The sequence below is a fragment of the Dendrobates tinctorius genome, unplaced genomic scaffold (assembly GCF_039654945.1).
Source record: "Dendrobates tinctorius isolate UK_male_01 unplaced genomic scaffold, ASM3965494v1 ptg000009l, whole genome shotgun sequence".
Lineage (NCBI taxonomy): Eukaryota > Metazoa > Chordata > Amphibia > Anura > Dendrobatidae > Dendrobates > Dendrobates tinctorius.
The window spans coordinates 18,692,404-18,712,902 of NW_027361677.1; the positions used below are offsets into that span (position 1 = coordinate 18,692,404).

The following is a 20,499-nucleotide window of genomic DNA, read 5'->3' on the forward strand; positions in this document are numbered from 1 at the left end:
TTTATAAAATGGAAAGAGGGAGGCATATCTAAAGAAGAATATAATGCTGTCTGCAGTACCTGCAGGGCACAAATCAGATTATCTAAAGCTGAAAATGAACTGAGGCTTGCAAGAGATGTCAAAAGCAATAATAAAGGATTTTGGGGATATGTCAAAAGTAAAAGAAAAGTCAAAGATGCTATAGGATTTTTACAGGATGAAAATGATGAAATGGTAAGACAGGATGTTGAGAAGGCTGAACTTTTAAATTCCTATTTTGCATCTGTTTTCTCTCAGAAAGGAAATGCAACATCAACTGTTATTCACTGTCCTATTGAGGGAATAGAAGAATCCAGGATATCTATAAACAGAAAGATAGTGAGGAAACACTTAGCTAACCTAAATGAATTCAAGTCTCCAGGTCCAGATGAATTACACCCCAGAGTACTGAAGGAGATAGCAGAAGAAATTTTTGAACCCCTCTCCATAATCTTTGAAAATTCTTGGAGAACAGGAGAAGTGCCAGAAGACTGGAGAAGAGCAAATGTTGTTCCTATCTTCAAAAAGGGGAAGAAGGTGGACCCAGGCAACTATAGGCCGGTGAGTCTGACTTCTATACCAGGAAAGATCTTTGAACAAATTATTAAACAACATGTATGTCAATACCTGGATAAGAATGAAGTGATTAAACAGAGTCAGCATGGGTTTCTAACTAATAAGTCATGTCAGACTAACTTAATTTCCTTCTATGACGGTATCACTGATTGGGTGGATCAAGGAAATGCTGTAGATATAGTATATCTTGACTTTAGCAAAGCATTTGACAAAGTCTCTCATACAATCCTTATTGAAAAAATGACTAAGTATGGAATGGACAAGGCAACTGTTAGGTGGATTCATAACTGGCTTAGTGATCGGACCCAAAGAGTGGTCGTAAATGGCTGCACATCCAGTTGGAAGAATGTCTCAAGTGGGGTACCACAGGGCTCTGTCCTGGGCCCTGTATTGTTCAACATCTTTATCAACGATTTAGATGAAGGAATTGAGGGTAAACTGATTAAATTTGCTGATGACACAAAGCTAGGAGGGATAGCTAATACTAGAGAAGAGAGAGAGAGGATTCAAAAAGATTTAAATAAACTGGAGAAGTGGGCAGCAACTAACAGAATGGTTTTTAACAGGGAGAAATGCAAAGTACTACATCTGGGCAATAAAAATGAAAAAAGCATTTATAGAATGGGAGGAATAGGGCTAAGTGACAGCACATGTGAAAAAGACTTGGGTATACTAATAGATCACAGACTGAATATGAGTCAACAGTGTGATGCAGCAGCAAAAAAGGCAAATGCAATTCTAGGATGTATTAACAGAAGCATACAGTCTAGATCACGTGAAGTAATTATTTCCCTCTACTCCTCTTTGGTCAGACCTCATCTGGAATACTGTGTCCAGTTTTGGGCACCACATTTTAAAAAAGACATCAACAAACTGGAGCAAGTTCAGAAAAGAGCGACCAGAATGGTGACCGGTCTGCAAACCCTGTCTTATGAGGAAAGGTTGCAGGATTTGGGAATGTTTAGTTTGCAAAAGAGAAGACTGAGAGGAGACTTAATAGCTGTCTACAAATATCTAAAGGGCTGTCACATTGTAGAAGGATCAACTTTATTCTCATTTGCACAAGGAAAGACTAGAAGCAATGGGATGAAACTGAATGGGAAGAGACACAGATTAGATATTAGAAAAAACTTTTTGACAGTTAGAGTGATCAATGAGTGGAACAGGCTGCCACGAGAAGTGGTGAGTTCTCCGTCAATGGAAATCTTCAAACAGAGGCTGGACAGACATCTGACTGGGATGATTTAGCGAATCCTGCTTTGAGCAGGGGGTTGGACCAGATGGCCCAGGAGGTCCCTTCCAACTCTACGATTCTATGATTCTATGATTCATCAGACCATGCACATTTCAAGTCAACTGAACCTGCAATTTCTGTGGGAGCGGCTGACCATCTAATGGGTATTGGGGTCTCCTAACTGTCTCCGACAGATGATTAATTCAGGAGTGATGAGGATAGCACAGTTTTAAATCCAAATGCCCAATTATTTACTACTCAGAGCAGATAGACACCCACTAGAGCTGTGTGGTAGTGGCTTTCTCCCCTCTCCGCAGCAGAGTAGGTTCTAATAGATTTGCAGGAAACGATCTGACGACCATGCCACTAATCTGCGGCAGACGGATGGGAGCTCTGAGAACATCCTCCTTCCACCCGACATCCACATCTTCTGATTAACCAGCCAGGCGGTGACCTCAAAAGTGCATCACGCCGCAGTGGCAGGAGAGGAGCCACAGAGGTGATGGCCACAGATTACTGATGTGTTTCCCGGACTTGATTCGCACCATCTCTAGAAGTCGCTGCCACCTTTAGGGGCGATAGTGGGTGGGTACGCCATTTCTGCCACATCGAGGAGACCTTTACTATAAATTATGCACTTCTACAGAATTTGCACTGGGGCCCCCAATTGCTCCTCCATTTCTAGTCGTTGCTGAAGGCTCAGAACAATGACATATGTTTGTATAGTTATAAGGGTAATCTATGCAGCCCCTAAATTTGCGACATGTGCCCCCCCCAAAAAAATCTGCACATCATAAAGGGTTTATGGGGTCTGTACATTAGTGATGCTCTGTGCAAGAAAAATGAAAATGTATTCGGACATGCCCATGATGCAAAAATCAGTTTTTTTTTAAAGCTTGCCCTGGCATGGGGCAGAAACCCAGAGACACATGGCAGGTGTGTGGAGGTCTGGTGGCAGAGGGAGGGGAGGTGGCAGGCGCAGGAGGAAGCCAACGATTGAAATGAGCTCGCTCTAATCGCATTACACCTCAGCAGCGTCTGTCGACTGCCATCTGCTCACTATACCGAGAGCGTCAGAGGTGCGCTCAGCGAGGGCGGGGGAGGGCACGGCGAAATCTACGGATCCGGAGGGAGCACAGAAATCAAAGGGGGGAGCAGGAATTCTATGAGAGCTCGAAAGTGAGCAAGGGAATGAGACGGTCTAAAAACCAAAAAAGAGAGTGAATTACCCTCATTGCAACCTCCAGGCACCTAAATAATCGCGTCATTTTCTTTCTTTGGACAATGCTGAGACTTAAAGCACGCTTTTACATATGACAGTAGCGGTACGGCTTGTCCCTAAATAAATTTTTCCTTTTTTTTGTGCGGAGAAGTCATATACAACTCATGACGGCATTCATGGGAGCGCAGCCTTAGTAGGATTACCTATTGAAAAAAAGCGTCACAAGCCTTAGAAACTCAAAATAATTTTTACCTTTTTTTTTTTTACGTTTTTGCGGCTGCTGTTATTTTTTCGGAGGGCTTTGAAATAATATAAATTAAAATAAAAAAACTGTAAAAAAAAATGGTCACGTCTTGAAAAAAACATACACAGATCAGGAGAAGAACAGGATTCCCCGATCAGATACTACGATTGTCTTGCGGATTTCTCCATGCACCCGCCCAGTGATAACGGAGAAGGGATGGCCGTTGAGATCAAAGGAAAAGAATGTTATCTCCATTACCGGAAGTGGCATCAAACTGACAACCACATTGTGGAATTTACTGAAAATGAAAGTTTAGGTTACAGATTGTGTAAATCCACTTATGTCCGAAGAGGCGTCAGGCGGGAGGTTTCTCAGATCCTCGTTTTGTCTGACCTGAGCTGGATGAAAACACAGAAACTGTATTGGTAGCAGTTTTTTTTTTCAAGGTTGTCAAAAAGGAGTTTTCTAACAAACTGCTTCTATGAGGAATTTTCATTTTAAATTAATTTTATTTTAAAATAATACATTTTTTTATTTTTCTGTTTTGTTTTTTTTTGTGTGGACCTGCTCCAAAAGATGCCTATGCGCATCAGAGGCGAAACTAGAATAGGTGCAGGGGGTTGCAATCGCACCCAGGCCCTGGAGTCTCAAAACTAAGACAGACCCATGATGGTTGGAGAATTTGCATTGAAGCCAACGAGCTTCAGTTTATGTCACTGGTGTGCACAATTATTAGGCAAGTGAGTATTTTGACCATATCATCATTTTTATGCCAACCACCACAGAAGTGGAAATGTCAGGAATGGGCCAAGAAATATCTGAAGACTGGTTCTTCAAAGGTTTTTTGGACTGATGAGATGAGAGTGACTCTTGAAGGACCAAGTGGCTGGATCAGCAATTGGCACAGACCTCCACTTTGCTTCAGGTGCCAGCAAGGTAGAGGTCTTGTATTGCTATGGGCTGGTATTATTAAAGATGTTGTTCCACGGCCATGACGGTAGTCTGGTCTTCCTCCTACCTGCCAACATCTTTGGCTCCTCTTCTGAATAGTAGGCCCGGCGCTACTCCTTGGTTGAGGTGCCAGCAGGTAGGAATGGGTTCACAGGGCACTGGCCCAGTAACCACGGACAACTTACGTGCCAAGTGGACCAGGGTTCTGTGAAACTCTTTGCTCAACGATAGGGAGGTTATGATACTTAGGCTTGTGGTTATCGCTTGGTGCCAAAAAAATCTCAATTTTATAGCAGAATTTTTGTATAAAGATTGTAAATTTTGGCCATAGTTCTAAATCAGTAAAAGATGAAAAATAGAGAGGAGAAAAAAAAACACGGAATTACCCTGGTCCGGCGTCCACTTCAGCTGGGGGAGGACAGTGCTCACTTCTATATTGGCAATCTTTGACCTACCGATCCTGACGCCTCTGCCACTCGAGTGGCAGAAGTATACAGAATGCCAGGCCAAAGATTGCTGACATAGAAGGTGAAAACCACCCTGGTCCGGCTGCTACAGAGGACCCAATTGAATGCCGGAAAAGGGTAAGCAACCGCGCCGGCCAGATACCAAGACCAAAGATTGCTTGTGCAGGAGTCAACTCTTCCCTGGTCCTCCTGCAATGAAGGACTGAATTGGAGGCTGAGAAACGATGAGTGGCAGAGAGGTGGCCAGAATGCCAGGCCAAAGATTGCTGACATAGAAGGTGAACACCACCCAGGTACGGTTGCCACAGAGGACCCAAGTGAATGCCTGACAAGGGTAAGCAGCCGCAGCGGCCAGATACCAAGGCCAAAGATTGCTCGTGCAGAAGTCAACACTTCCCTGGTTCTCCTGCAATCAAGGACTGAATTGGAGGCTGAGAAAGGATGAGTGGCAGAGAGGTGGCCAGAATGCCAGGCCAAAGATTGCTGACATAGAAGGTGAACACCACCCTGGTCCGGCTGCCACAGAGGACCCAAGTGAATGCCGGACAAGGGTAAGCAGCCGCGGCGGCCAGATACCAAGGCCAAAGATTGCTCGTGCAGAAGTCAACACTTCCCTGGTTCTCCTGCAATGAAGGACTGAATTGGAGGCTGAGAAAGGATGAGTTGCAGAGAGGTGGCCAGAATGCCAGGTCAAAGATTGCTGACATAGAAGGTGAACACCACCCAGGTCCGGCTGCCACAGAGGACCCAAGTGAATGCCGGACAAGGGTAAGCAGCCGCGGCGGCCAGATACCAAGGCCAAAGATTGCTGGTGCAGAAGTCAACACTTCCCTGGTTCTCCTGCAATGAAGGACTGAATTGGAGGCTGAGAAAGGATGAGTGGCAGAGAGGTGGCCAGAATGCCAGGCCAAAGATTGCTGACATAGAAGGTGAACACCACCCTGGTTCGGCTGCCACAAAGGACTGAAGTGAATGCTGGACAAGGGTAAGCAGCCTCGGCGGCCAGATACCAAGGCCAAAGATTGCTGGTGCAGAAGTCAACACTTCCCTGGTCCTCCTGCAATGGAGGACTGAATTGGAGGCTGGGAAAGGATGAGTGGCAGAGAGGTGGCCAGAATGCCAGGCCAAAGATTGCTGACATAGAAGATGAACACCACTCCGGTATGGCTGCTGAAGAGGACCGAAGTGGATGCCGGACAAGCGTAAGTGGCCAGATTGCCAGGCCAAAGATTGCTGGCACAGAAATGAACACTACCCTGGTCCGGCTACCACAGACCACAGAAGTGGATGCTGGACAAGGGTAGTTTGAATCTTTTTGTTCATCACTAGTAAGTAAAGAACGTTTTCAAACAGTTACCAGACTTTTTTGTATAGACCAGGAAGTTTTCTTTTATACCGTCGCTTCCTCTCAGCCCGGATCTGTACGTGGATTGAACACTGCCACATTATGAAGTCTCATCAACAGCAACCAAACCGATCAAAAGTGCAATTTTTAAAGTTCTATGAAACTTTTTTGCTTTAAAGTAAGACCTAAAAGCACAAGTGCTAAACCCGTCATCCGCACCCCAATTAGTTAGAGTTGGCTCAGTAATCTTATGCCAGGTTGCATCGTGCCGTATTCTCTGCCGGGTAGAAATCCAGACAAAGACAGCTGGATACAAATGTCCCGATCAGCGGAGAAAAAAAAAACCCACGCCAATCTGCTGGATGACCCACATTCGTTCTTTCGAGGTGCGCTCTTTAATTCCGACCCTGTTTTTTAGCTTTTGTGATGGTATCTTTTTAAAGCTGCGCTCGGATTTCTCCCTCTTACAACAGCTGCCGGTGCTTAATTAAAACCCAAACTGCTGTGGGTACACCTGGTGAGGACCGCCAGCAACCGACCCACCGAATGCATCCGAGCTGGAGAAGGGGTATTATTAACCCTGTCACTACTGGGGACACAGGGACAAATACCTACACCTATCTTACCCATAAAATATTAAAACAGACCGTGCCTCCACTCAGTCTGGGGATAGAAAACTCCGAAGAGGGTTAAAACAGGCCCAACCCAATTACCGCAACTGTTAGGGGATGGGGGGGGGGGGTGATTTTGTGCATCAAAATCCCATTGTTTCAGCAATGCCCCCTTTAAACAGCGCTTAGAGCCCAATTTATTTCATATTCTATAGAAAAGAGACCCCTATAACAGAACAGAACAGCGCCACCTAGTGACTTAAAATGTATACAAAAGGTTTCAATCACATCCTTCTAGGTGTTCTAAAGTTGTCCACCTCCAGGGATATTTTTTTTTACTATAATGCAAGTATTTGGGGCTAAAAAAAAAATAAATTATTTGGGCTCAAATTAATTTTTACAATTGGGTTTTAATACAAATTTTGCACCATTTGGCTCTTTGAGATCACATCAAAGTTGCATGTACATTTGAAACAATCAGCTTAGAGAGCTCAGAAAAAGACAGAAGAGTTACAGATCCTCAGAATGAGCTCACTGACAGTTTCTCAGTTAACTCATCCTACAGCCAGTAGTAGACAATGCAACTCAGGAGAGGGCAAACAACACTATTTTTTAATTAAACTCAATTAGAAAAATGATTTTAAGCCCCAAATACATGCAAAAAAAGGAGTTGTCACCAATCTAGTTTTCCCCAAATCCCCCCCCAAACAATATATGTAATAGTTTTTCTACCTTTTTAGTATCCACATGAAACTGAAAAAAAGACTGATTTGTTCCAAGAAAATTTGTACGAGAAAAAATGGTATTTTGTCATTTTTTTCAATTGCAAGAGTAAAGCTGGAGTCACACATAGCGACTTACCAGCGATTCTGATAACGAAATCAATGTGTCAGGATCGCTGGTAAGTTGCTATGTGATCGCTGGTGAGCTGTCACACAGACAGCTTCACCAGCGATCAGCACGCCGACGCCGAGGTGAGGAACGAGCCTGGGAGCAGCGGACAAGTGTGCCTGCTGTTCCAGTCCTCCACCAGCAGAGGGGGCGCCTGCATCCCCGGCCTCTCCTGGCGGCATCCTGCTGCCTCCTGGTCCCCAGCGTGCGGCGGCAAACTTAAGGTACACAGGCGGCGGCACCTGTAACTCGCTGGTAACTAACGTACCCCTTGGATACCCGATGTGTACGTTAGTTACCAGCTGATTGCTGGTCTCCCGCCTGTCACACGCAGCGATGCGTGCTGGCCAGCGGAAGATCAGCGGCGAAAAAAATGTTGCTGATCACCTTTGCAAATTTTGTTACAATGCCTCCCCCCCAAATATCATGAGACAATAACATTAAAGGGGGTCTCTGGAGGGGCTGTATTCAAGAGGCTGTAGACCCCCAATCATGATGACACAGGTGCGGCTGCTACCATGATGACACAGGTGCGGCTGCTGCTTCTGCACTGGCGGCTGGATCCCAGGTCACTGTTATGGTGCCATTGTAGCTCCACCCATGAGGAACATTTTGCCGCCCCTGCCTAATTCACAGATTACATTTTACAATTTTACTCATTTTTCTAGAAGGTGCTGGCCGCTCTTTTCCTTGGTTTACAGTTCTGTGACTCAATAATTGGGAGTTGTTGAATTGTGATTTTTAGCTACGGAGCCCCTGACGTCAGCCATTAGGAGTTTTCAGGTTTTAGAAAATTAGTGGTTTTTCCAATATAACTGTCTTTTTTTTGGTTTTCAAGACCTCTGTTTGCTGTCATACATTGCTTACCTCATCATGTGATGATCACAGAGTTACCAAGATTGTGTCTTGTAATAAACATCCATGTTCCCCTCTAGAATCTGGCAGCAGGTTATCGCTATGTAATTAAGAGCAGAATGATTTAGAGGCCAAGACCCTGATTCTAGCAAAGTGGCACTTTAATAGCTGTTTTAATAAAATCAGGGTTTTATCAGCAGGAGATTATCACTACAGGTGTCTTGTGCCTCCTAGTCATCTGTTCTATGTAACTCCACCCCCCACCACTGATTATCAGCTGTCTGCCAATCAGTGGTGTGGGCGGGGTTATACACAGCTCAGCATTCTGAGATCTGCATCAGGGAAAACAGGGATTGTATCAAAATGAGAGCAAGCATCCCAGCAAGTGATACATCGTTGGAATCAGGGTCTCAGCCATTACATCATGCTGCTGTCAGATTGCATAACAAAAACCTGCTGACAGTTTCCTTTTAAAAGGGACAATGAAAGCATTGGGGTATTCCAATTTTTGATGAAGTTTAGGGTTTCCAGATGTTTTAGTCTCATTCGCAACTTTTTTGATAAGTTGCCAAGTTTGACTGTATGGACGTTTCAGAATTTTGTCACAATTTTTGCTCCATTTTCCAAACCATGCACTATTTTTTTTTAAAGTAATAACCAGTGGTCTGACTTCCATCTACGACCTACTTTACTGTTTAAAGTCTAAGAATACCCCTTTAAAACATTTTCTTTTTTTTTTTTTATTTGCGTTCTTCTTTCTGCTTAACACATATTGATAATTCTGATATAAATAACTAATGCCAAATGTTTCCGGCATTAGAAATATGAGTGTTATACGCGTCTCTGCCAATGAATGACACGACAGTTAATCAGTCGCTCTGCGTGTCGTTAATAATCTCAGCTTGACGCTCAGGCCCCATACAGCTTCAGAGCAGCGCATCCCATGAGCGAACGAAGCGATTGTCATGGTTACCGATCATTTATGTCCCAAAATTCAGTTCTTCTTTTCAAAGTTTAGAAAAGTTTCTAAAAGTTTGGAAAGAACTAAAAGAGTTTGTTATCTTTAAGGCTGGATGCACAGACACACAGCGTTTTCATAGATATTCTGTTTGGAGCCTTGCAAACCTCCTATCCTACTACTTGTGGTATCCCCAACACCGTTTTACAACATGACAACCCAAGGTCGTATGTTACTCTCGCTACTGTGAGCATCTTGCATGGCCTAAACGTGCCACCATGGTCTGCAGCGTCTCCGGTGTTGTCTCCCATCATGCACATCTGGAACATAATTGATCAGCAACTGCAAAGGAAGCTGCTAGCAGAGGATCTTGATGATTTGCCCAAGTGCATTCAGCGCAGCAGAACATTATCCAGACAGCCATTAACTGATAGCAGCTGAGGCTGTAAATGTAGGGATTTCTGCACGTGGCGCTTATACTTCAGACTGAATAAATCGAGATATTATGAAAATTAGTTCTTTTTCACCATTAACATTTCTATCCATCCCATGATTTACATAATTCAACAATTAATCCTTCTTGGGCTTGCAATTTCAATGTCGAATAGCAGTCAGACCATTATCAAAGGGGCTGTGCACTTCTGGGGACATATGTAACGGTGAATGTAGGAAAACAAAGGCAAGCGGAGCCAATTTTTTAATGAAGCCAAATTGCGAAAATGATTTTTAGTCCTAAATACAAGTAAAAAAAAAAAAGTAAGTGTGTGTATATATATATATATATATATATATATATATATATATATATATATATATATATATAATTTGTGCACCGTTTGCCTTTGTTTTCATGCACACTCGACTTAGCTGTGGTGATCAGTCAGCTGAGAGGAGCTCAGAAAAAGACAAGAGCTAGTAGCTCTCCAACTAGACCATCGGAATGAGCTCACTGACAGATTCTCAGTTAACCCATCACACAGCAATTAATAGACAGAGCAACCCATGGGCAATAGAAGGTAAATGGTGCAATGTTTTTTTAATGAAACCCAATTTCATAAATGATTTTTAGCTGCAATTACTTGCATTTAAGTGGAAAAAAAGTTGTCACAAAAAGTGGAGAATCCACATAAGGCTTAGAGTTGTTCAAATACTGAGAATCTATGGATTTTACTTATTTGCAGTCATCTTTCCTTAACTAATAGGCTAAACTGAGTAGCGATGTTAATGTACCTGTTTGTGAGATGTCTCTTGCGCGGAATAAGGCTCCAACTTTTTCTCTGTTTTGACACATTATGACAAGGTGCACCCATTAAACCTCCCCCTCACCTCCAGACATCTGGATGACAGGATGCACGGTACGAGGATAACAGAGGGACGGGGTTGCTTGGCAACAGTGATATCCCTATTATTGTCGCAGGTAATATTTAGGCTGCAGCTGGTATTCAGAGCTCTGCAAACACCCCCCACACCTGAGGAACACAGGTATAGGATGCACCCCCTCCTCGCCCACATGTCGTCTTTCCTTTTTAGATCCACTTTTCACATCTAAATGCACAGATAATTGGTGACTGCAATAAAGAGAACTATTGGAACTAAGCATAACTTGAAGGTGAAGGGGGCTGGCTTTTTGTATCTATGCATTATAGAGACAGGCCATGCAGTGGAGAAGTTGGGGACACTCTGGATGAAATGAGAATTTTTGCACAGGTATCTGATCTCCATATAGTAGCAATTAAAGTAGTGTGTATTCTACACAAGGTAAGGGGAATTTTCCTTATATATGGAAGTAATGGTATAGCTGGCTGTGTATGTGCTTGTCCCCCGATAAAAATTGTACCTTTTTTTGTAGAGATCTGATGTGCCAGTCATGAGAAATTTACCATGAGAAGGCTGGTAGTGCAATAAGAGACTGCGCTGCTGTGGTAGAATTCAAGATATCTTTAATGCCAACGCTGTTGTGAGTTCATTTTCCCCTCCGTCACTGAGGCCTGGTGAACTCCCTATTCTAGTGAAGGAAGGTAGTGAGCCTGATTATCAGGCACCTGGGACTAATGAAGACGATTGGCTGAGTGGAGTCACTGACTGGAATTAAGGCAGCCTACGCCCTTTCTGCCCTGCGGGTGATTTCTCTGTGGACTCTTGGACACCAGTCTGATTCCTGCTCTCCTAAAGCTAAGTTTTCTGTTTTGCCTTTTTGCATCTAAGATTTGTTTTTGTTTTTCTTGCTTTTTGGATTCTGCCACTCCCTGCTGGAGTGTGCAGTGTTCCTAGAGCTCTGTCTTCTGAAAGTACCTGAGTGCTGATTTAGTTTTTGAAGCTTAGTTGCTTCAGGGCCATTTTTATATCAGCTTGTTGGCTTTTGTCTCTGATAGGGTTTTGGCAGATTGCAGACAGCAGCCTTCCTATCCGTTCCTATCTAGGTAGTTTTTGGGCCCCGTATTTGCTCAGTCTGTCTTTCTGTCTGTGTAAGTGTTTTCATCTTGCTTCACTGTCATTATATGTGGGGGGCTGCCTATTGCTTTGGGGTCTGCTCTGGGGCAGTTAGATTTCCCCTTTCCTTCTTTAGGCCTATGTATCTCTCCAGCTGTGATCGAGGGGTCTAGGTCATCGTAGGAACCCCCCACGGCTACTGCTAGTTGTGTTGATAGGTTCAGGGGTCTGCAATCTGATAGTTGCCAACTTCTCTGGTTTTCAGGACTAGCTAGCATTTCTGTTTTTGCCTCCTACGGTGACTCAATCATAACACAACGCGTTTCCTGAGCCAGTCCCAGCTCACTTCATCAGGGCATGTTCAAAGAAATTTACCATAGAAGACCATATGCAAATCAGGCTGGAAGTGCACTAGGGGCGTGTCAGTACACTTAGCCTGTGTCTTCCAGGTGCATTGACACGCCCCCAGTGCACTTCTAGCCTGATGGCTTCTATGCTAGATTTCTCCCTACTGATACATCGGATCACTTCTAAAAAGGTTTCATTTTTATTGGGAGACCAGGGCCTATACAGCCAGATATACCACTACTTCCATAGGTAAAACCCTTTAAAAGGGATAAGGGGAAAAGTAAAAAACAAAACAAAACACATTTTGTCCCAGGTAGTTTGGAATTTTGGTGCTGTCAACCATCTCCAAAAATGGGTCCTATTTGGTTATTCTTTATGAACCATTCATCTCTATGAATGTTACTGTACAGGACATAAATTGTGCCGAAATCCAAAGGACAAGTTAATTTTTTATGCAGCGTGAGGATGAGATTTTGTAAAATCGAATTCATTTTGCTGACGGATTCTCCAGCTGGAAAATCTGCATTTTGGCCTCCCCAGCCGTGGTTTTAGTCGCAGCATGTCCCCTAAGTCTAGAGCTCCCAATGGGGCTCATTGGCCCATAACAAAGGACCAATCCTAGTAAAGACCCATGATATTTGGAGATTTTGCATTGGGGACAACAAACCTCAAGTTATGGAATTGCACCCCAGATGGACACAACCATTATGGGCCCTTAGGTCTCGCTGATAGATTGGTACAGTATGTGGCCTTGTTGTTTTCTATACAGAGACCTGACACAATCAGCCCTGTGGGTCACCGCACATCTAGATCTCCACACTCTTGTGGTGCCTCCATATACTACTATATATAATCCAATTTTTCGGTAACTTGGCTTTAGTGGTATCTCACTACTGGAATGTGTTCATTTTGGTAAAATCTGTGTTCTCATCCAATCTTCTTTTTTATCCAATCCCCTATATGTGGGTAACGTTAGGATTGTCAGATATCTACCCATCCATGTACGCCTTGGGCCGCATTCACACATTATTTTTTTGTCAAGTGCGCTATCCCGGTATTTTTTACGGATGAATCATGGACCCATTATGTGTTTCTTCACACAATCTTTTTTTTCTGACAACCTTTTTTTTTTATTTGCAGAACAAAACACAACATAGACATAATAATAAACATAATACATGTTCTAATCTGATCCGTGTTGTGGATCAAAATCGTCAATGCAAGTCAGATCCTGCGAATTGTCGTCTGTGTGCTGTTCGTATTTTACTGCTTAATGGGTAGGAGAACCTAAGACTGCTTTCTGCATAAGATAAAAACGGATGCAACAAGGATTGGAAAAGCACATAAAATGAGTGTTGGAAAAATGGGTGCAACATGGTTTATACTAATGGATGTAACAAGGATTGTGAAAATGGATGCAACAGGGTATGTTAAAATCGAAATCACAAAGATTGGTAAAATCGCTGCAACAAGGAAAAGAAGACGAAGTAAAAAAATGATTGGAAAAACAATGGAGCAAGGATTGCGAAAACGGATCCAACAATGATTGGGAAAAGGGATGCAACAATGACTGGGAAAAGGGATGCAACAATGATTGGGGAAAGTGATGCAACAATGATTGGAAAAAATGGATGCAACAATGATTGGGGAAACGGATCCAACAATGATTGCGGAAACGGATGCAACAATGATTGGAAAAAACGGATGCAACAATGACTGGGAAAACGGATGCAACAATGATTGGAAAAAACGGATGCAACAATGATTGGTAAAACGGATGCAACAAAGATTGGGAAAACGGATGCAACAATGATTGGGAAAACGGATGCAACAATGACTGGGAAAACGGATGCAACAATGATTGGAAAAAACGGATGCAACAATGACTGGTAAAACGGATGCAACAATGATTGGGAAAGCGGATGCAACAAAGATTGGAAAAAAAGGATGCAACAATTACTGCGGAAAAGGATGCAACAAGGATTACGGAAAAGGATGCAACAAGGATTGCGGAAACGGATGCAACAAGGATTGGGAAAACGGATACAACAAGGATTGGGGAAAGGGATGCAACAAGGATTGCAAAAAACGGATGCAAGAAGGAATGGGGAAAGGGATGCAACAAGGATTGCAAAAACGGATGCAACAAGGATTGCGGAAACGGATGCAACAATGATTGGGAAAATGGATGCAACAAGGATTGGGAAAACGGATGCAACAAGGATTTAGCACAATGAAAACTGATAATTGAAAACTGTTTTTTATGTAGCAGAAAAAAAAATGGAATGTGAAACTGGCTTTAAAAGGTATAATTCTTAAATAGCCTTGGTCCACTTTTCATCGCCATGATTGGCCAATAGCGTAAAAGGGCTACTAGTTAATTCAGGCATAGAGGAGTTAAGCAGCAGTCACGGCTGCAGACGCAGGCAGATTACTCATTCTCCAGAAGAGCCTGCTCTGTCTAAACTTTTCAATAATTATCAGGAGGGAGCAGAGAGGGAAAGAGCAGAGTTATTAAAATTCATGTGCACAGCTTGGTGCTGCAGCAGATGTTGGTATAATTAGAGAGGAAAAAATTATGAAATTAATTTCTGGTTCAGTGTAAATTTCAGCGCTGGGGGAGAAGAAGGGAGCGTAGCTCATGTATACAGAGAGTGTGGCACAGGGGAGCCAGCACACACACACACACACACACGCACGCACACACTCACCAGCTGCCAGGGAAGCGGTAATTGTCAGAAGATATCCAGGGGGAGACAGCGAAAGAGAGAGAGAGCCTGGCATAAAATATTACCATGTATTATTCATTCACTTAAAGGCACAGGCGAGACGAATGGGGGGTTGTGCGCTGTGCAAAAGAATGCAACGCAGTTCGGCGGAGAAAAATCATGGATGTCAATGGGCATCTGTGAAGAATGACGCATAAAAGGGCAGTAGGGGGTCCGAATGTTGTCCGTAACTGACTTTATTGGAAATTAATTGCAAAATAATAAATGACCTAAAACTAAATTTTGGAAGCAAATATCCATTTCTGCGCAGATTCCTATCACAATCACCAGTAAATATATCCGTCAGTTGCTGTCACTTATTCTAGCTCATTAAATGAAACCCATCCCCAGGTTAAATAGAGCCTTTTTAGCTCTTGTTTTAGTCCTGCTTCTCCCCTGAGTATTCCAGTTTTTTTATTTTTTAAAATCTGTCATTCGGTTCCAGAGATATGGGCCTTTATATTCAGCGCTAAATGTTTACTAAGGGGGTGTGGCTCACAGATTGTTTATGCAGAGCAGCCTAAAGACACGCCCCAGAGGATCTGGTGAGCCACGCCCCTTTAGTAAAGGCCTTAAACATTAGTGCTAAATAAAAAGGCCCATATCTATGGAACCGTATGGCGGATTTAAAAAAAAGAAAAAAATGGATTACTAAGAGGAACAACAGGAGTAATATAAGGGCAGAATCTAGACACTTATGACCTACTGACAGTTCCCCTTTAAGCCATTCCTGGGACGCTGTGTGCACATGGCTACCATTTCTGCTCTCAAAAGACTTACTAAACTTCCATAGGGTCCAGAAAAGCAAACGTCCCACAGTGATGCATGTATCTCCATTTACAATTACAGTTAATTTCTGTAAGGGGCTATGGGGGCACCCAGCTTTCCTGGAACCTGATACATTCCACATATCTAAAATACAACTTCAGATAACATCACTGGTATTGGTGTATTCATTTTGTCTTTCTCCCCCTTTACATATACTTTTTCTTCATACTAAGATCCGCTCCTAGTTTTGACCAAAGAGGAGGCAAAACAGCAGAGATAGGAGACCTCAAAGGGGTTGGGATGAACTAACCTTGGGTTATCAGGACCAGATCGGTAGGGATTGCGAATGGGAGAGAGCTGCAGTACCTTTAGTGGCCACTGCACAATGTCCGGCGCTCTACCACTTCCAGTGCGATGAGGCCCCTTCAATCAAGAGAAACACAAAAAACACACAAAAATCCACATTTTTTTACCCCCGCATTTGTTGCTAAAAAATAATCTTTGCAAATATTTTCGTTTTTTTTTTTTTTTTTAAATCTGGGTCCATTTGCCCTCTGTAGTCCCTGCTCTATGAGTTAACTGAGAATCCGTCAGTAAGCTCGTTCTGACAGTCTGACTGAGGAGAGCTTGCAATTCTTTTATCTGTCTTTTTTGAGCTCCTCTAAGCTCCACGGACCACGTCATGGTTGAAAATGTAAAGAAATAAAAAACTTGTAAAAGCCAAACGGTGCAATATTTTTAATGAAGCCAAATTGTAAAAATGTAAAAAAAATTGCTGCTGCATCTTCTGTGATATTTTTTTTTTTTTACTACATTTATTCCACTTTTTTTTTTTAATACATTTTTGGAAACTAAGTAGGGTACTTAAGAAAAAAAATCATCTTGTAACCATGTGTATAGAGTGTATGCATGTAGGTGTGATCAATGAAACATACAAGGAGACTGAAGGTCAAGGGTAGAACATGAAGATCGATTTATTTATACTTAATATGATAATAAATAATAATAATACATTAAAACATTTCAACATTATTACAACTAATAATTACTAAACGGACTGTGCACTTTTGGTGTAACTTTGTACCTATGAGCCTATGAAGATGCCCGTAGAGGTATGAGGCTGTGTCTGCACATGGAGACTTTTTGATGAAGGCAGAAACTGAGCATAAACTCAAAGTTTTTGAGTAGTTTTGAGATTTGAATTGTTTCCGCTCAGTTTCTGCTCCATAAACGCCTAGAAAAACTCTACGCACAGTTTTTTTTTTAGATGGACAAATCCCAAAGTGCTTTTCCTGCTTCATCCTTTGGCTATGCACATACAGAGTTTTTTCTTTTTTCCCCAAGAAGCCTTTGGAGCAGAAACTCCAAAAAATAAAAACTTTGCGTTTCCATTTTGTTTCTGCTCAGAAAAACACAGCATAAAGCCTTGAGGGACTGTTTTGGAAGAGTTTTTTTTATTTTCTTGAAAAGTTTTGGAAAAGTTTAAAGAGTTTTGGAAGAGTTGTTTTTTTTTTTTTTTGCAGTGCTTTGTTTGGAGCAGATTCCTTCAAGATCAGTTTCAAACAAGTGTTTTTTTTATGTTTACACCAGACAAACTAAAAAGAAAACTCACCTAGAAATAAAGTTTTACAGGACTTTTTGAAGCTGTTTTCGATGAGGTTCACAGGCGCTTCAAGTTATGCCTGTAAATAAAAATGGCGCAATCGTTAGTTACCAAATCAAATGCTACATATTACAGAAAGGAAGATTTTACAGATGAGACCCCCGTGACTCCCCTGGGGTTGAGGGTGTCATCATCTTGAAGGAAGCAAAAGAGGGATCTGCTGACCCCATGTAAGACCTCATTCAGACGTTCACTTTTGACATCTATCTGTTCATGTTTGTCATGGGTAGAACATGTACCCATTACAGTCTATTTGGCAGTGTTATTTTGTCCGTGTTTTTTTTTTTTTTTTTGCAGACCAAGTGGTCCTCAAAAAAACAAAACAACAAAAAAAAACAATCCACAGATCAAACATGCCAATGCAATTTAGGAGGTAGGGGGAATTTTTGGAAGAGTTTTGGAAAAGTTTTTTTTTTGAGCTGTCGAATTTGACAGTGCCTGATTTGGAGCTGATTTAGTTAGGATTCGCTTTAAGAAAGTAATGTGCACCTTTTTTTTTTTTAAAGTAAACAAACCTTTTTTACACCAGCCGTTTTTCGAAAACCTATTTAGGACAAAAAGAAAATCTCACTAAAAACACATGAAAATCACAGACAGCACACAGATTCCATGGGCAGGAGAATCGTTGTCACCTTTTTTGCATATGAGAAAATCACTGCTGGGGAAAAAACTGAAACACAGACCAAACATTGATGAAAAGCGGTTTGCTTTTTCTTGTGCATGAGAAAAATTACTAGTGTCTGAATGAGGTCTGAGTAAGATTTTTGATTGTCCATAAACAACTTACTGTATATCATCTATCCACAGAATAGGTGATAGGTATATAATTACTGAGTGTCCATTTTTTGGGATCCTGACTGGTCACGAGAACAAAGGTCCCATATTTCCCTGTGTGAATGGTGCAGTAGTGAGCATGTGTGACTACTGCTTTACTCACTGTGGTCACACATGCTCACTACCATTCTGTGGTGGTCACACATGTCCACTATCATTCTGTGGTGGTCACGCATGCTCTCTACCATTCCATGTTGGTCGCACATGCTTACTACTATTTTATGGTGGTCGCAAGTGCTCCTTACCATTCTGTGTTGTTCACACATGCTCACTACCATTCTGTGGTAGTCGTACATGCGCACTACCATTCTGTGGTGGTTGCACATGCTTACTACTATTCTGTGGTGGTCGAGTGTGCTCCCTACTATTCCGTGGTGGACGCACGTGCTCCCTACCATTCTGTGGTGTTCACACATGCTCACTACCATTCTGTGGTGGTCACACATGCTCACTACCATTCCGTGTTGGACCCACATGCTCATTACCATTCTATGGAGGTCCCACATGCTCACTACTATTTTGTGGTGGTCGCACGTGCTCCCTACCATACTGTGGTGTTCACACATGCTCACTACCATTCTGTGGTGGTCACACATGCTCACTACCTTTCCGTGTTGGTCGCACATGCTCATTACCATTCTTTGGAGGTCCCACATGCTCACTACTATTTTGTAGTGGTTGCACGTGCTCTCTACCATTCTGTGGTGTTCACACATGCTCACTACCATTCTGTGATGGTCACACATGCTCACTACCATTCTGTGGTAGCCATACATGCTCACTACCATTCCGTGGTGGTCGCACATGCTTACTACTATTCTGTGGTGGTTCCGTGTGCTCCCTACTATTCCGTGGTGGTCACACGTGCTCACTACCATTCTGTCGTGGTCACACATGCTCACTACCATTCCGTGTTAGTCGCACATGCTCACTACTATTTTGTGGTGGTCACACATGCTCACTACCATTCTGTGGTGGTCACACATGCTCACTACCAATCTGTGGTGGTCACACATGCTCACTACCATTCTGTGGTGGTCGCACATGCTCACTACCAATCTGTGGTGGTCACACATGCTCCCTACCATTCAGTGTTAGTGGCACATGCTCACTACTATTTTGTGGTGGTCGCACGTGCTTCCTACCATTCTGTGGTGTTCACATATGCTCACTACCATTCTGTGGTGGTTGCACATGCTCACTACTATTCTGCTCACACAGAGAATATTTTGATATTTTGGGGTATCAGCAGACTGAAGTCCAGCATTTCTACATTTATCACCTAGGCTGAGGATTTATGTTTTTTTGTTGTTTATCGGACAACCCTTTTAATAATCTGTGACCTGTAAACTGACAGCCATAGATGGCGTCATTTCTTACTGCTCCATCCTAACGGTACATGTGATGACGTGAGACCTGGGAAATAATGACATAAATATATTATGTATATCTTTTTGTAATTGTCTACTTGTACCAACCCATTACCCCATCACTTACTGAGCCAGTTCAGGGGGATTCTGGACAAGTACAATAGATGGGGTGAGAGCAAACATGACGCCGTCTTTGGCTTTCACAGTCCTTTACTTTTAACACTAAAGTTCTTAAGTAGTTTAACGATGTGTCCGATCGATATAAACAGCAGTGATATGCTCAGTAACAGAACAATAAACCATTCATCACCCTGAAGGGCTGGCTGCTTGTGACTAATCCAGTGGTAGAAAGCCAAGAAAATGGAGACATAGATTCATGCGTACTCCGGCGGACAGCTACTGGAAAGATAACTTCATAAACCAAAGTTATCTGGTGACAGGACCTTACTAGAGATATTATTAAAGTAAGCTCGCTATCCCCGGTGACTAAATTAACTGTTTTATTTTATTATATTTTTTTTACCAGTTTCCATTTTGATGATGCTTCGTTTAAGAACCCCCATGCTGGCATACTCAAACAGGACGTCATCCAGAGGCAGAGGCTCCGGTCACTGTCAGACAGACAGACGTATGTTTCGGGGCAAGGCTAGTCCCTGCTGTACTGAGCATGCGTCGGTTGTCAATTCTGATGTATACTCAGTACGAGCTCCCTTCTCACTGTGCAATATCCTTATCAATGCACAGTGACAGTGCGCTCTCTCCATGGCTCTAATTAGAAGAGACAAGTCAGCAAGAGAGTGCACTGTTAGATGAACTTTCAGGGGTGTAACTGGGCTCTGCTCGCTGCCTTCTCTCCTTACAATGCACCAGTGACACTGACAGTGCACTCTGTTGCCGAATCGTCACTTCTCATTAGAGCCAGCAAGGGAGTGCACTGTCACTGGGT

General features: G+C 42.7%; 1 protein-coding gene across 3 annotated transcripts in view; it reads right to left on the reverse strand.

Moving 5' to 3' along the window:
• CBFA2T3 (CBFA2/RUNX1 partner transcriptional co-repressor 3) overlaps positions 1 to 20,499 on the reverse strand; it is a 111,947-nt gene that overhangs the window by 66,318 nt on the left and 25,130 nt on the right. For all 3 annotated transcript variants that reach the window (XM_073583544.1, XM_073583524.1, XM_073583557.1), the window contains one exon: positions 17,299 to 17,368. The gene's annotated coding sequence lies outside the window, so the exon portion shown is untranslated. The remainder of the gene's footprint in view (positions 1 to 17,298; positions 17,369 to 20,499) is intronic.